Raw genomic sequence first — 11,985 nt, 5'->3', positions numbered from 1 at the left:
TTAAGTACTCAAACTGCAATCCCAAATGCACTTACCTAAGGGTAAGTGCCATTTAGAAAGTGAATAAGGATCCATAGGAGTAGACAACTGTGAATCACTTGTCTAATGCTGCCATGTCAATCACCATTTTAAAAAAATTCTTTTTTTTATGCATGATGCTCTCACACATATGTACCTTTCAAACATTTGTTTCTGACTGTTTCCAGTAACATGTTCAAGAGTGACACACCAGGCTGATTTGGGAACTAATTGACTGAAGTCCTAAGGGAAAATCATCATAATAAAATCCACCCTCACATCTGGAAACTAGGTCAGTTGATGCTCCTGTCAGTTACTGAGTGAGACCACTGTGTGTGTGTGTGTGTGTGTGTGTGTGTGTGTCTTGGAGTCAAGAATTCATAGCCTGTATTTCCCATGAGGCAGAACAGTGGGGTCTTTCATGTTGGGATGTGAATAGATGCTAGGAAAGGATCTATTTATTAGATGTTATTATGGCTCAACTGTGAAGGGGGGAGCTTGGGAATTGGGAGACTGGGTGGGAACGTGTTTGGATGGAAACTTATATTTAATCCATGCCAGAGATGAAAGTGGGGCTCCTATACTCCCCTCATTATAAGCCCCTAGATTTGTATCTGAACCTCAGAAGTATAGGTTTGCTAGTATCTCTAGTATTTAATAGAAGAGTGAGTTAGAGCATCCCCCCCTTATTAGTATCTCAGAAAAAGACATAAAATTGGTAGTTGTCTCTACCTTCAGAACAAATAGATGATCTTTCTGTAAAGGATACTTTTGTGGCCTGATCTTATATGAGTTTATTCAGAGGTTACGTCCCATTTTGTTCAATGGTCCCTCCCCCGCCATACACACAATGTCAGCGTGCACAGGATTACAGCACTAGTTCCCATGTCTAGATTGGTTTGAAGATAATGTGAGCTAAACGTTCCCAGGCTGAGTGGCACTGATGCTGGGGGTTATTACATAAGTGCTTGATTACAAGCACATTTTGCATCTCAGTCTACGTTACTGAGCCTCGGCAGGGCCAAGTCACATGATTGCCAGGCTCATGGTAATCACACCAAATTCCTGAATGTGTCAGCTCATTGTGTGCAGCTGAGCTGGCATATGCAAGGTTAAGCTTTTCATAACCCACTGCAAACTCTCCCCCCCCCTTTTTAAAAATGGTATTTGCTGTGTTGCAAAAGCTTAATCCTGTTCATGGCAGAGGCTGTGTTACATTGTGGGGCACCCATGCCATGACCTCAAACACTATTGATCTCTGGCCCTGCCCTGCTTTGAATGGGACCTGATCCGAAGCCTCCTTGCATTCTTCCCACCACTCGCAAATTCAGGACTTAGATGACCTTTACACAATAGCCATGTAGTTTACACTATCCATACTGGGATAACATGGATCAGGAAGGAAATACAATCATTTTACAGGGCGGAGCATGAGATTCTCTATAGGAATCCGACCCACAACAACACAAGACTTCCTGACAGTAGAGGTTTGGCAGGAATCATACCTGCCTTCTTTTAAACATGGCTTAAAAACATTGTCCTTTGAAATGTGAATTTACTTTTAACCAGCCAGTATTTATTTTGCTGATGTGTTACTGATGTCTTCATTGTCTTAACTTGTATGGCTTATACTGCCTATATATATATATATATATCACGAAAGTGTAGTTTATAAATCGTGCATATAATAAGAATACGAGAGCGTCATCAGTCTGTTTTCATTGGCCTCTTTCCAATGTTGCAAAGGCAGCGGCGGAGGGAGGTGGTTCTCAGAAAACAGGTGACTGACGGGAGGGAAAGAGGAGGATTTGGGGAGGAGGCAGATGGAACTGTCTGGGAGTAAAGGGGACATTTGGAGGACTGAGAGGGAATATTGGGGGAGGGGGGACAGAGGTAGGTGTGTGACAACTAGTCTGCCAGTTCTGGAGAAGGAAGAAATCTGGAGAGGTGGAGGAACTCAGGAGGAGACAGGTGGAAGTGGTTGGGTTAAAGGGGCATTTGCAGTGCTACAGAGGAGCAAGAAGGGGCATCAGAAGGAATGAAGGGGAATATGTGTCAGAGGCAGGTAGGTTCTGGAGAAGGTTGTGTCTTTGATAAATGGCTGAAGGAGGTTTAAAGGAAGACCTGTAGAAGAGGAGGTGTGTGTGTGTGTGTGTGTGTGTGAGAGAGAGAGAGAGAGAGAGAGAGAGAGAGAGAGAGAGCCCTGCAGTGAGATTTCATATTTAGGCTAACTGTGGCACCACCTCTGTGACCCTCGCTCCTCCATATGCTTCCCTGCTTCTATTTTGTAGTCACAGAGAGTGGAAAACTGAATGAGTCACTTCAATGCATGGAAGGGAAGGAGGATCACATTTGACGTAATGTCAAAACGTTGCATATTCATACAGATCCCTATAGGCACATGCTCAATAATTCGTCATTCCTATAATCTCTAAAATCAGGGGAGATGCAGTGGGGGAATATTGCACATACTGATGGATTCATATAGGGCTGTTTTTAAATTGGCTTTTGCTGTTGCAATTTCTTTGAGTCTGACTTGCACAGGAAAACCGTGTCCTATGTTTTTCAAAGACACAGAGATTTGTGCCTTAGTTTATCGGTTGAGTGCAATCACTCCCCTAATTCTCTATGAACACATTCAAGGAGCACAACTGTTTCACATCACATATCATTGCTGGAAGCCTACCATTTAGACCTCTATAAACCAAACACGATGAATATAATGGGCATTCCCGCAGAGCCAAGGTAAAGTAGTTTATATGTGTGTGTGTGTGTGACTGTTGAGAAATGCTCCAAAGAGATCATTGAAAAGGGCAGATGAATGCCTGGCATTCTCATTCAATACACCTTTTCCCTGCTTCCAGAGGGCCGCTACCATTTTTTTTCACCTAAAGAGCCTCCGATAATGGGAAAAAACATATCTATCAATAGAGAAGCGCGTGTTTGAGCATGCAACACAACTACCAAAGATACAACTGAACTCCTCTGCAAAGTAAAGAGGTCATGTAAGTTAATTATGTCATTTCCTTTCCCATTTAATAAGAAATAAAGTTGCCATGGAGACTGACTAGATATAGAATCCCACTTTCATGACTAAAACAACTATGAGGAGAGAAGTAGGTGGAAGCACAATACTTGTTTTGCACAATGCAACAAAAAGAGAGAGCAACCTCTAGGACCTTTTTCAGAAGGCACAAAGGAGAAGGAAGACATTGGGGGTGGGGAGACTTTTCAGCACATGCAAGAAGTCTATTATCTCTGGCTATACTCAGTCTTACTGTTTCCAGTCTGGAATGATAAATAGTGACATACTATCCATGTTTTAAGATGTGGGCAGATATCAGGGTTTCAGCTATTTCTCCATCAAAAAAACCCCTCATCCAGCTAACCAGTTTATGTATTCCCACCTCAGAAATATCTCTTGGCTAGTGTTATGCTGAGATCTGTCCTCCAATTTCACAAAGCTTTCTTCCCTTGCAAAAGATGCTTTCATATATTTTTTTTCCATTCCTAATTCTCATGGCACATAGAATTGTAGAGTTGGAGGGGAACCTGAGGATCATCTAGTCCAACCTCCTGCAAGGCAGGAATCTCAACTACATCATACATGACAGATGGCCATGCAGTCACTGTTTAAAAACCTCCAAGGAAGGAGAGTCCACGTGCCGAACGGCAATATCTTCAGTTGCAACATTTGTTGGTGTTTATTTGTGGACCATCTGCTTTGAGTGCTTCAGCATCTCCTATATTGTCAGAGGAAATTACTGTATCCTTACAGAAAGTCAAACCCATAACTGTTGTTTATAAATGCTTAATGGACCTTTGAGGAACTTAGAGAGTTGTTGAATAGAGAATTAGAAGTATTACACAGCCTAAACAAAATTTGCCTTAGAATCTTTATCTTTAGGATTGAAATTGGGACTGATCCAGCAAAAATTAATATCATGGGTATAGTGGACTCCACAAGATCTGTATAGAAAGGCACTGTCCATTGCAGATAGATTCTGGACATTAGGGCTGCCATGTCCGGGATGTGGGTGGTGCTGTGGTCTAAACCACTGAGCCTCTTGGGCCTGCCGATCAGAAGGTCAGTGGTTCAAATCCCCACTATGGGTTGAGCTCCCATTGCTCTGCCCCAGTTCCTGCCAATCTAGTAGTTCAAAAGCATATCAGTGCAAGCAGATAAATAGTGGGAAGGCAAATGTCGTTTAAGGGACGCAAGTGGCGCTGTGGGGTAAACCACAGAGCCTAGGGCTTGCTGATCAAAAGGTCGGTGGTTTGAATCCCCGTGACGGGGTGAGCTCCCGTAGCTCGGTCCCTGCTCCTGCCAACCTAGCAGTTCAAAAGCACGCAGTGCAAGTAGATAAATAGGTACTGCTCCGGCAGGAAGGTAAACAGCGTTTCTGTGCGCTGCTCTGGTTCGCCAGAAGTGGCTTAGTTATGCTGGCCACATGAACCAGAAGCTGTACACCGGCTCCTTCGGCCAATAAAGTGAGATGAGCGCCGCAACCCCAGGGTCGTCCGCTTCAATACGACCTTGACAGATTAGAGAACTGGGCCAAAACAAACAAGATGAATTTTAACAGGGAGAAATGTAAAGTATTGCACTTGAGCAAAAAAAATGAGAGGCACAAATACAAGATGGGTGACACCTGGCTTGAGAGCAGTACATGTGAAAAGGATCTAGGAGTCTTGGTTGACCACAAACTTGACATGAGCCAACAGTGTGACACGGCAGCTAAAAAAGCCAATGCAATTCTGGGCTGCATCAATAGGAGTATAGCATCTAGATCAAGGGAAGTAATAGTGCCACTGTATTCTGCTCTGGTCAGACCTCACCTGGCGTACTGTGTCCAGTTCTGGGCACCACAGTTCAAGAAGGACACTGACAAACTGGAACGTGTCCAGAGGAGGGCAACCAAAATGGTCAAAGGCCTGGAAACGATGCCTTATGAGGAACGGCTAAGGGAGCTGGGCATGTTTAGCCTGGAGAAGAGGAGGTTAAGGGGTGATATGATAGCCATGTTCAAATATATAAAAGGATGCCACATAGAGGAGGGAGAAAGGTTGTTTTCTGCTGCTCCAGAGAAGCGGACACGGAGCAATGGATCCAAACTGCAAGAAAGAAGATTCCACCTAAACATTAGGAAGAACTTCCTGACAGTAAGAGCTGTTCGACAGTGGAATTGGCTGCCAAGGAGTGTGGTGGAGTCTCCTTCTTTGGAGGTCTTTAAGCAGAGGCTTGACAACCATATGTCAGGAGTGCTCTGATGGTGTTTCCTGCTTGGCAGGGGGTTGGACTCGATGGCCCTTGTGGTCTCTTCCAACTCTATGATTCTATGATTATTATTCTTTCTTATTCTTCCATTCATTCTCTTTCCTGTTCATTTTTAATCCCTTTCCCCTTTTTCTTTCCCCTTTGTTAAATTTGCAAATAAAAAAATTAATAGAAATAAAAAAAAGAAAGAAAGAAAATGCAGAGGATTTGGGTGTATGTGCACACTAGAGTAGAGCTCATTTAACTGCGGACCTTTGACAATAAAGTAATTGAAATTATTTTAATTCTTATCATTTGTGTCATAGAGGGAGTCAAACATGCTTTTTTCATTAAAATACGTGAATGATTAAATGGACTAATCCATGCATTTTAAAATAAAATTAGTTATTGGTCTGCCAGCGATCTTTGCAAAAAGTTAATAAGAGTGCCAACATTCAATGAGATTAAGATGCAGATTATATTTCTGTTGGTGTAGGAAAAAGATCTAACACTCACTCAGAAGACCCACTGGTTAAATGGAGCTTATTCCCAAATAACTATGCATATGCATAGCAGGCATAGTCAATGTGGTGCCCTCCATATATTATGAAATTTGATTCCAATCATCCCTAGGTTTCATGGACTGGCTGGGTACAAAGGAGGCACCAGCTGGGGAACCCCCAAGGGAACCCTGAGGTGAAGAATGCTCAGACCCAGCGGATTGGTGGTGGGATGATGATGATGAGTGGTCAGTGGGAGGAGAGGGAGCAGCCTGGGAGGACGAGGTGTCAGAAGCTGAAGATGTAACAGGGTTTAGTGAGCAAGGAGAGGCTGTGGCAGAGAGCAGCCCAGAGGCAGAGGAAAAGTGGAGGCTGGAGAGGAGTGGGGCCAAGAGGCAGAGATCAGGCAGGTTGCTGAAGAAGCCAGGGAGTCTCACCCTCCTGCTGTGACCAGCTCTCCTCCCCTCTGGTCTCCCAGAACACAAAGAGGAATGAAAATGGCAGAGCAAAGAGAGACAAAACAAAGGAGCCTCAGGTTGCTTGGAAAGAACCTGACGGAGAAGGAATATAGTTGTGGGAAGGTGGGGACCTTCAGTCCTCGCAACTGCCTCATTGGGGCAAGATGTACTGGCAAGAGTTACTGAGCTCCTTAGGCCTGAGCTGTTTCGTTTCATGGAATAAAGAGTTAACTTCGCTGATGCCTTGTGAGTTTTATTACTGACCTGACCCTGGCACCCGACTCTAATGCTAGGGCTGATGGGAATCTTAGTTAGCAGCAGTGCTTTTTTCTGGGGGGACGCAGGAGTACGCATACCCCTAAACATTTTGTGAATCTAATGGGAGAAGAAACCTTTTAAAAAAAAAGTTTCTTCTTTAGTACGGTGAACCATCAGTTCCATTGCTACACCCGATTGCGGCCTCATTTCCTGTCACGTTATTTCTTGAGTCTCAGAAGGAAGCGAGCATTTAATGTGTGAAGTAGGAGTCGGAATCTAGTGCGGTGATTAGTCAATTTTGTTGTTACCACCTCCAATGGTGGTTTCATTCCCTTTCCCAGTGATTTTCTTGAGTCAGAATGAGAGTACCCCATAGCATTTGTTTAGAAAAAAGCACTAGTCAGCAGTATCTGGAGTATGTAACATTGACTGCCCCTGGTGTACAAGATTATATCCTAAATCTAGGGGCCAAATGCCTGAGAGAAAACTGTAAGCAGGTTTCAAGCACAAAATCACTCTCCCCTCCTGTGAACTGGTATTCAGAAGCACTGCTTCCTTCAGCTGTGGAAGTAAAGCATAGTCTAGTATCCATCAATAGCTCTCTCTTCCACTCATTCATTCATATATTGTATTGTATTGCATTGTAAAGCTAAAGCTAAAGGTAAAGGGACCCCTGACCATTAGGTCCAGTTGCAGACAACTCTGGGGTTGCGGCGCTCATCTCGCTTTATTGGCCGAGGGAGCTGGCGTACAGCTTCCGGGTCATGTGGCCAGCATGACTAAGCCGCTTCTGGCGAACCAGAGCAGCACACGGAAATGCCATTTACTTTCCCGCCAGAGCAGTACCTATTTATCTACCTGCACTTTGATGTGCTTTTGAACTGCTAGGTTGGCAGGAGCAGGGACCAAGCAACAGGAGCACACCCCATCACGGGGATTCGAACCACCGACCTTCTGATCGGCAAGTCCTAGGCTCTGTGGTTTACCCCACAGCACCACCTGCGTCCCTTATTGTATTGTATTGCAGTGTATTAATGCATATACATACACATATGTATAAATAGATAGATACATACATGCACACCAGTCTGCATCCTCCTAGGGGGAAACAATATTTGATAACAGGCTTTTAGGGGCATTGATTAAGCTGATTTAAATCCAGCTGGCTGAATCAGTTTCGAATGCATTATATTTGCTTTGAATTAGAAAAAAAAGACAATATATGCTTCCACTGTACACCCTCGTTTCCATTGACAGACAGAGACTTTTTATTTTCTGCGGCTTTTCCCTTTTCTGTTTCCGAAAGCACATGATCATCCAGCTTTGCCCTCCTATTGATAACATTCTGAAGTGGCTGCAATTCTAAGCAGCACACCTGCCGATGCTATGTTTGCTTTTAACTGAAGTCCTGTTAGTCTGCCAGAGATAACATGAACAATTACGGATGCACAAATGGATTCTTGGGAAAGCTGAAGCTGGGACCGGGCATCGGTTAAAACAACCAAATTAGGTGACCTTGAACAAAGCATTTAGAGTGGAAGTTTCAAAGAGATGCCTTTGAGTGTTTGGTGTGTCTCTCTGTGTGTAAATAATTTGGCAGGGCAGCTTAAAATGCTCAGAAAACAAGGTTACTCTTCAAAGCATATCTTGGCCATCTGTCTTTTCTTTTTTTCTTTTTTAAATTGGATCTGTTTTTGGGTTGCTAAATCCATCTGGATACTCAGGCTTTAGTGGACTTTGGAGGCACTGAAATTCAGAGCTGGCTCCTTTCCAAACCGTCTAGGTCTGTTTCTGCTTGTCTGTTTCTCCTGCTGCTACTCTCCTATGCTTTTCAAGGTCATTTCATCAGTTCTTCGTTCTAGCACCTGCAAACTGTGGACACAGTGCAAAAAACTCATCAGCAGGTGTAAAACAATGGAAATCTTCTTAGCATTAACTAGAAGGTGTAGCTGACTGGGACACTCATTCTTAGTTGTTCCACGAAAAACAACTTTGGACTCAGCTGTGATGATCTGAATGAGAGAATAGATGTTCTCACCCACCCTGAAACTTCCAAAATCCGACATTTGAACAATCAGCTTTCCAAAGAATCATTCAAAACCTGCCATTGAAATAGCAGATCTTCACTTTTATTCAGATTTCAGCTTTGAAAGTGTGCCAGGACCAGCAGCTTCCTCTATTGTGTAACGAAAAGAGCTAAATCCCTTTGAGTTAAATGAGACTTGGAAAGGGGTCAGTTCAGTGAACAGGATGCTGGGTGGTCCAGTTACAGAAACCATCATGTTCACAGCACGACACAAAACTTCACTGACTGCTGCAGGGAGCATATGTGAATAGCTGCCATAATGTAATGTGGGCTCATTTCGCAAGGGCAAGCTGGCGATTTTCACAAGCTGCTTTTTCTTAACCTCTCCGCTTCATTGTGAAGAAATGGAACGTTACTTAGCTACAGATCTCAAATGACAACCACATTATTTGGCTAATAGAGATATTTTCCCATGGACAAAACTTAACCGTGATCCTATACTTGCTGGGCAAGAAAGGATTTTTTCTAAAATCCCTTTATTATGGAAAAGTGTCATGTTAGAATAAAAAGAAACGCTGCTGTAGCTATATCCTTTTGTTGATACAATATCCTCAGTGTAAGATGCAAACATTAAGTTAACACACTTCCACACATAACAGCTGCAGGCAACTGGCCTCATGTCCTCTGTCTCTGTCCCACAGCCAGTGGCGTAGCATGGGGGGTGCAGGGGGGGCCGGCCGCACCGGGTGCAACATCTGGGGGTTAGGGTTAGGGAGCGCAAATCCACGGGTTAGGGGGCGCAAATCCATGGGTTAGGGGGCGCAAATTACTTGCCTTGCCCAGGGTGCTGACAACCCACGCTACGCCACTGCCCACAGCTGTAATGGAGAATGGGGTTCTTAATAGCTCTGCAGCCAATCATGGCACACAACCAGAAGCATCAGCCATGAAGCTCTGATCTTGCCCATCAAGGCATAGGCTATGGAGCTATGGCCCCATTGATGTCCCTATAACTTAAAACATACTAGCAGAAATTTAGTGACAGCCAACGCTCACAGCTAAATGGGAGTAGGATGATTGCTAGCACTTGAAGGCTACAGTGTTTCTAACCTTCCTCCATATATCTGCCTTTTGAAAAGCACCTTGATGAGATGAGCTATAAATAAATTAAACAAACAAACAAATGGAAATTGTACTGATGCAAATGCACCAGCAGGACCACAGATATAGCATGTTCTAAAGGCAAGATATTAGACAATATTAGGCAGTAGCACCAGAGAGACAGCCTCACATTTTATGGCACATTAGTGGCGACATTTATCCTGGAAGCTCTCCAGCCAGTTCCTCTTCTTCAGGAGCAGAGGAAAGGGGAGCTCCGTGCTTGTGAAATGAGTGCTCTACCTTATAACGCTAGCTTCTGTCTGTGTTCATCGCCATATTTCTCAAGGTAGACCTCTGGGTAAACTTACGTCCCAGGATTCCATAAGGAAGGAATGGGCTTTAGACATGGTGTTTATGTCCATCAACTGCCTCATCTTCCCGGGCAAAAATAAGTCCAGGCCTTTCTTGGACACTTTGAGTTTTGTGAGCCTGGTGTGCACACAGTAACATGCTTCCTGGGTGGGATGTGCGGCAGGTGGGATGAGGGGACACACACACACACACACACACACACACACACACACGAAGAACCTGTTGGATCAGGCCAATGTCCCATCTCGTCCAGCACCCTGTTCTCACAGTGGCCACTCAGATGCCTGTGGGAAACCAGCAAGCATAATTTGACCACAAGAAAACTCTGCTCTCCTCTGGCATTTCCAGCAGCTGGTATTCAGAAGTATTGTTGCCTCCAACTGGAGGCAGAGCATAGTCATCATGTCTAATTGCTCTCTCCTCGATGAAATTATCCAATCCTCTTTTAAAGCCATCTAGGTTGGTGGCCATTACTGCTTCCTGTGGGAGCAAGTGCCATAAATTTAACTATGTGCTGCATGAAGAAGTCTTTTGTTTTATCTGTCCTGAATCTTCAACTTCCAGCTTCGCGGGAGAGAGCAGCAGCAGCAGCAGCAGCAGCAATACCAGGGAGAGGAGGACTTTGGTCTACTAATCTCTTCCCACTGCTCTCAACAACAGCTCAGACACTTCTATTCAGCCAGGAGCTGCTGATACAATCTCCCTGATGAGGCCTACCAATCTCAAGGAAGTGAAACTTTTTAGACTGTTTTCGTTGTTGACTCATTTGCGTGTTCAAACCCAGAGACCTCCCCCCTAAATAAATTCACACTTGACTCAAATTTTAGTTTGGTTTTTGGCAGAATTTAGGCCACAACTTTATTGATTACAGAAAGTGAGTGGTTGCATAGGCTCTGGTTCAACTAGCTCCCTGCACTTGCAGGTAGCACTGACCCAGGGTTCCAGCATAGGCCAGCCAAGGGTGAACACCTGGATAAGTGGAAAGCCGGGAACAGACTATGTCCTCTACCCCCTGGACTCAGGCATGGGCACAAGCCCCTCTCAGGGGCTGACCAAACCATTTGAGTCCCTGGATTTCTTTAATGGAATACCCTTAACATAGGGATGGCGAGAGCATTCCCTCATCCCTATCACCTGAACCAGAGCCTATCTGCAACCTTACAAGTTGTGACGATTTGCTACGCGGCAGGCGAAACCCAAATGGCAACAGCCAATCAGCCAAGTGGGGAAAATTCCTGCCGTACCCCTGTCCCAACGACAGATGACACATGACGGCATAGCAAGGTCAAAGCACAATTCACTAAAAATAGGGAGAAGTGGGTGGGTGTTCCGAATGCACGAGCCGAAAGAGGAAGCTCTGGGTCACGTGCATGGGTATATATAGCTCCCTCGATCCGTTTGGACTGCGCCCCATTGGCCAGATTGAACCCAACATCGAGGGACCTACCAATTGAGTGTTGTGGCTGACCAATCTTACCCACCCACAACACAGGGGATTGGTCTCCAGGTCTCACCGCAACACGTGCCCTCTTTTAGGGAGGACACGATTTCAAGATGTAAACTGCTCAGAGAAACTTTGTGTTGTGCATAAATATTCCAAATAGATCAATGGCTCATTCAGTAAAAGAACTTTGAAAGTGACTGTCTCCAACCCATGCTTTCAAAAAAAGAATGTTTCACCTGAAATGGGGCATTGTTTTTATTAAACACACTGATTTCCTTTTGCCTTTTTCATGAACTGCCGAGGACCTCATTCATCTTTATATTCCAGGCAGAGTTTCTTGTGGGTGTAACATTATTATTTATTTATTTTTAAATTACTTTGCCTTCAAGGAGACTTGCCAATTCCATGGGACATCTATCAGCATGTGGGTGGAGTTTCAAACAGACAGATGCCTGTGGGAGGATTCTCTAGAATACATAGCGATAGAAAGAGACAAACAGGTCATTTTCTTGCTAATGTTGAATGATCTCCTCGCTCAGTCATTTTTGACT

At 44.3% G+C, this 11,985-nt stretch overlaps 1 long non-coding RNA gene across 2 annotated transcripts; it reads left to right on the top strand.

Annotated features, from left to right (window-relative positions):
* Nucleotides 1-1,933: 1,933 nt before the first annotated feature.
* LOC307215186 lies at nucleotides 1,934-10,872 on the top strand. 2 transcript variants are annotated; one of them, XR_013838359.1, is made up of 4 exons: nucleotides 1,934-2,083; nucleotides 2,883-3,023; nucleotides 3,549-3,784; nucleotides 10,555-10,872. It is a non-coding gene; the product is annotated as an uncharacterized lncRNA (long non-coding RNA). The 2 variants fall into 2 exon arrangements; XR_013838360.1 differs by lacking the exon at nucleotides 10,555-10,872 and having other exon boundaries at nucleotides 3,549-4,313.
* The last annotated feature ends 1,113 nt before the right edge of the window (nucleotides 10,873-11,985 follow it).

This window comes from Podarcis cretensis, assembly GCF_951804945.1.
Source record: "Podarcis cretensis genome assembly, chromosome: 4".
NCBI classification, from domain to species: domain Eukaryota; kingdom Metazoa; phylum Chordata; class Lepidosauria; order Squamata; family Lacertidae; genus Podarcis; species Podarcis cretensis.
Note: the sequence above shows the minus strand (reverse complement) of the source record. Positions and strands in the feature narration are given on the sequence as shown.